The sequence below is a fragment of the Vigna radiata genome, chromosome 1, assembly GCF_000741045.1.
Source record: "Vigna radiata var. radiata cultivar VC1973A chromosome 1, Vradiata_ver6, whole genome shotgun sequence".
In the NCBI taxonomy this organism is placed as follows: Eukaryota; Viridiplantae; Streptophyta; class Magnoliopsida; order Fabales; family Fabaceae; genus Vigna; species Vigna radiata.
In genome coordinates, this window is record NC_028351.1 from 4,488,334 (window position 1) to 4,494,626 (window position 6,293).

Here is a 6,293-nt window from a genome sequence, read left to right on the forward strand (position 1 = left end):
TGTTTATGATTAGGAAAATGTTATTTTCTCTAAACAATAATAAGATATTGAATTAAGTTATTTATTATAAAATTAATAAAATGAGTTATGATATAAGTTAGTGGTATGACATTATAAGATTATCAATCACATGGGTTGGGGAGGAAACTAATATTTTAGTTAAATGTTTAGGAAGATGTGGTAGATATACATTTTGTCATATACTAATTAAAAAAATTGTCGGCGCATTATCGATAACATTATTTTAATTTTAAAGTATTATTCAAACAAATATTAGCAATTTTTTTTTTTGAAAAAGATTAAATAATTTATAAGGTAAGATATAATAAATTTAATTTCTTTAATAATAACTATAATTCTTTAAATGTAACTAAAATACGTGGAACTTCACAATATTAATTAAATTTAAATACATTATCATTTACAAATAATTTTTAATTTTCCTTAAAATGTTGAAAAAATATTAAAACTACGTGTACATGAATTGCAATGGTAATTTAGTCAACGAAAGGTGACGTATGCAGTGTTTTTTAATGTGTGTGACTTTGACTTGTGAAAACGACACTTCTGAATAATGTGTTTTGGGTTTAATTTATTAAAACTTATGAAATGACTATTATGTTTGTTTATTGAATAATTGAAGTTAGAAAAAAAAAAGTAATTCAAAGAAATCAAAGTGATGATGGAAACGATACCAATGAAATATATCAATATATATCGTTATTCTAAAACTTTAAAATAATAAATTTATAAAAATAAAATAAAATTTATTTAAAGTGAAAATATTATAGATTTATATTTGAATTCTCAATAAAAATACATCAATTTTAATGAGTGTGTATAGTGTGTTTGTTTTTATGTTGAAATCTACATTAAAACTGATTCTTACTACAATTTGTTTCAATTATAAGTTGTCAAAAATGTCATTCTTTATATGGATTTGAAATTTTATATTTTTTTAAACATTTAAATATATTAAATTTATATTTTTCTCATCTCGAATTATTTTATATCTTATTTAAGTAAGGTAATTACTTTTTATTTGATAAAGTATTTAAATTGTTATTAAATGTAAAAAGTTATCAAATATAAAGAATGTTAATAGTTAAAAAAATATCTATATTTGATAATATTTTATAGTGAATATTAATTGATATTATTTTTGAGTCAAAGTTTGTCAAGTTAATCATAAATGATATTGACTAAACTTTTCTCCATTAATGTCAGTCAATATTATTTTCAGTTAATGGTGAAAATAATTTTAAGTTGACATGAATTAAGTATTTTTTTATTATATTGTTAATAGTGAATTTTTACCAACTTTTGTTTTATCAAGGTTAGGTTGAATTTTTTTTCTAATCAATATTATAAAAATGAAATTCTAACAAACTATTGATAAATAAATTAACGGTGAAAAAGATCTAATTGATATGTAAATTAGGTTCTCTAAATTAACGGTGAAAACAGTAATTAACAACGAGAGAAAACCAATATTAAATCTACAACAAAAATAAAATCCTAACAATTAAAAAAAAAAACTCCTATCAACTTAATAATATAAAAAACTCAGTCAACATTAAAAGAAAGTAATATAGTCATTCCAATGTTTCAATTTTAGTCAAAATGATAAGGTTCCAATTAAAATTAAGTTAAAAAAATAAAACATAAAAACAGAAGTTAAAAAAATATAAACTATATAAAAAATTCTTATTTATTAGTCAAAATTTAAAACAATTTAATTTAAATAATTAAATTACTCATAAAATTATGAATTTTAAATTTCTTAGGGTTAAATATGTTTTTAATCCCTATACTTTGGGGCGATTTTGGTTTTAGTCCCTCTTTCAAACTATGGTACAATTTAGTCCTTCAACTTTAGAAAACTCTGGTTTTAGTCCTTTTTACCAAATTTTTTTAACTTTATTTTTTGTTTCAAGCACGTTTCATTGTAGCATTTAGATTGTTTACACTGTTTGACACATTTTTGCTTCAATGTTAACTGAGAAACGCGTTTGAAACAAAAAAATAAAGTTAAAAAAATTTGGTAAAAAGGACTAAAACCAGAGTTTTCTAAAGTTGAAGGACTAAATTGTAACCTAGTTTGAAAGAGGGACTAAAACCAAAATCGCTCCAAAGTACAGGGACTAAAAACATATTTAACCCAATTTCTTAAATATGTCTTTTGTTCTAATTAATGAAAATCTATAAAAACGTATTATTATTATTTTTAAAAATTTATCATCGAAATGTACTGAGTAGGTAGTCAAAATAAATGTTAAATATAAAAAATTATAAAATATTAATTTATTTTTTAAGTGGCAAATAAATGGTAAGATAAAGTCGTACCAAAGTCAACGCAAATGTTAATGTTTCTGCTTATAAATTTCACAGCATGCATTGTTTTGAAATCTGGCTTTTAAAAATGGGTTTGCGTTCTTTCTATTATCTTCTCATTTTTCTTGCTTTAATCACATCCTTTTCCTTCACTCAAGTCAATGCAGGTTCGTCTTCATTCCTTATTTTCATACTGTTTTTCTTTTTTATAAAAGTAAATCTAAATAAAATTTGTTTAATAATAATTTGCAAAAACGTTAAAATATTGGAAATGTCACATATTTGAGCAATAACAAGCAAAATCATTAACAATAAAGAAATGATATTTTAACACTATTTTTTGACACCATTTTGACACTGCACACGTGTTAAAATGTGATTGAACGATTTCAAATTAAAAAAAGGTGTGTTTGAGAAAAAAAACAAAAGTTTTCTTTTTTAATTTGAAATCGTCCAACCACATTTTCACGTGTCAAAATGGTGTTAAAATATCATTTTCCTTAACAATATTAATGATTTGGCACATTTAATAATTCTTACAGTTTATAAATCGAGATCGATAATAATTTAAATATTTTTTAAACATTTAAGATATTTTTTAAAAATAAATTATTGTTTCTATTAATAGTTTTATATAGTTTAAAAGGATTTTTAGATAAAGTTTAAATATTTATTTCTTCTTTATTTTTGATACGTGTTTTATTTTTTTATTTTTTAACAGAGTTGAAAATTAAAAGAAAGCTTGAGAAGTTACCACCAAGGCCACCTCCACCTCCGATTGCAGCTTTGGGTCCCGGCCCCTTCTCTATTTCCCGACGACACTTCTTCAAAGCACAAGATCAATTTTGATAAATAAGGATTATATTTTATTTATATATTATGATAATTTATATATGGAATTTAAATATTTTTTCATAGAATAAAATTTATATATTATAATAATTCATAGAGTAAAATATCCATTTCTTCCGTAAGTTTCACCGTTTCTCCTAAAAACTTCTTAAAATAACAAGTTCATGTTATATATTATTTTTTATATTGTTCCTATAACGTACTTTTAAAGTATAATGATTTTAATATGTTTTAGAACATAAAAATCAATACATATCAGTATATTTTAACGGCATTTAATCAGTTTAACTTATTTTAACAAAATAAATAAGTCATGGTTTTAATAAACAAACAATATAGTTTTATTTTAATTTTAAATGTTCTCAGAAGATGAAGAAATTGTCTACTTAACAATTATTTGTTTTTTTTTTTCAAGAGTGCGATGAAATTTTTTCTAATTAACTTGCAAATAGGGCTATAAATATAATTGAAATTTTTCATTTTTATAAACCATACATGTTAATCCAATTGATCTTTAATAACTAATGAAAAACAAGTGTTCATCTTGACTTTAATTTTTCATTGGTTTTCTCCAAGTTTGACTTTGCTGAATGCAAATTTTCTTTGTTTTTCGACAGAGTCAGAGGTTTCAAGGAAGCTTGTGAAATTACTATTCTCACCTCCTCCACCTTGCCAAATGTAGGGCAATTGATAAAAAAAAAAAAAAAAAAAAAACTTATTTGGTTCTTCGGAATGCTATGGTTGCATTATGATACAACTATAAATCAGTATTATCAATTGATATAAGCAATTTTTTTTCTTAATTTTTTTATAAGTGAAATTATGTTGTTTCAAACGTGGATTTAGCAATTTAAGTAGAGGTGTTAATATTAGTTAATCCCAATGTGTTTGCAAGTTCAGATTGTAAAAATTATGGTTTGAATGAATCGATTTGGTTTGATTGCCAAATAATACATACCAGACGAGTAATTTTCTGGTTCAAACATATACAATCTAATTGAGTTGATATATATATATATATATATATATATATATATATATATATATATATATATATATATATATATATATATATATATATATTTTATATTTTTCTTTTAAAATTAATATAGATTAAAAATGAGTTAATTTTACGTTGGACTAACAAATTAAGTCCGAAAAAATGACATCAAATCCATTTAATTAACAACATCCGATTTAAAAGATTGAAAAAGATATATTTCGTTTTCAACATAAAATAATAATAATAATAAAATGATGACGAGAATGATAATAAAGTGTTGTTACTTGTTATTTTAGTTCAAAAATACCAATTGACTAGGTCGAAGACTTAAATTTGTTGAAATTGAATCGTAATAATTGTTTTTCAAGGATTTAAATTCAATATTTACTAATTTAATAATATTTTTTAGTTTGATTAAAAGTGTTTAAGTGTTTTATGCATTTATATATACTGAAAATAAAATTTTATAAATAATTAGCTTATGTCGTGAATCAGGTCTCAAAGATTTTTAATTTACTGTATTCTTGTTGACTATAAGCAATATATTATGCATTTCTTTTGTTCTGGGTCGTCGGAAAACTGAAACAGATCACATATATAGTTTGATTTCTTTGCAAAAGTTTATAAAATTTTCAAAATTGTCATAATTGTGTTTTTTTTTTCTTAAAATCCGTGTGGACGTGATACTCGTAACCTTGACACGCTAATTTGAATATATATATATATTAATAATTTTTTCATAGTAGACTATATTTTACTTATTTTATTAGTTGATATATTTTTAAAGGATTAATTACGAACTATTACATATGTTAAATTTTTTTTTTCCTGTATATATATATGCCACGCGTATTCGTAGTTGCTGTGAAATTCAAAGCTTTCGAGTGAAACTAAGAAGATGTGTGATGTTCCAATGAAAACGGTACGAAAAGTTTGACAGAAATAATAAAAAATAAATGTTAGATATATTTTTGTGGATATAAATATCTGCGAGGCTGGATCATTTTCTATATCTGGCTTTTAAAGATAGAGATGGGTCTGCATTACTTGTTCTACTACCTTCTCATTGTGCTTGCTTTGATAGCATCCTTTTCGTCCACTCATATCAATGCAGGTTTGTCTTCATTCCTCTTTTTCATATCAGTGTTTTTCTTTTCTTCAAAGTGAAAACCTTAAAATCCATATGTTACACACCAACCATGTAACACAACATCATTAATGCAAAAACTCACCATAACCTTCTTTTTCTGTTGTTGTTGTGAACAGAGTTGGAGATTAAGAGAAAGCTTGGCTTCCTACCAACTCCACCAAAATCTCCTATGGTCGCTCCTCCTCACGGCATTAATGAATTTTAATTTATCTCAATTCTAAGTGTTAGAAAAATGTGTTAAGTTTGTGATGCATTTTATTTAGTGGCTTATTTATAGGAATACATTGTTAGTGGATGATTTTTTTTTTAAGTTTTATAAATTATAATGTTTTCTGATTTAATAAAATAAGTTTTCATTATTCTCTTTTAATATTTTTTTTTCTTTTGTTTCTGTTCATTTTTATTTTCGTTTTCTTATAAAATATGAACAACTGGTATTTAGATCTTTTTTTACGAGATATGAATTTTGAAACAAGTTTTTTCCAAACAGTTCTTCTAATTTTTTCCAAGAACAACGAAGATTGATGAGAGAATAGATTATACTACCGAAGGTGTTTTACTAGCTAAGAGCCAATAAGCAAAGAACTACAAGAAGAATCATACGACCAATTGTCAAAGCAGTGCAAATAATTACAACAAAGGAAAGGGTTAAAAGAAAAATTACCCTCCTTGAGATGTTGGAAGAGACCAATGCATAAAGTGCAAAGGAGGAGGAAGATCAACTATTTGTGGCCACCTGTTTTGCAAGCAGTGAAGAAAATGAGAGTTGATTGATTGACAGTGGTTGCGCAAACCATATGACCAATGACAAGTAGCTTTTCAAAGATTTAAAACCAACCAACATCACCAAAGTCAAAATAGGAAATGGTGATTATATTTCAGTCAAATGAAAGGGAATTTTTGCAATAACAAGTTGCTCAGGTACAAAGTTCATTTATGTCCTTTTTGTACCAG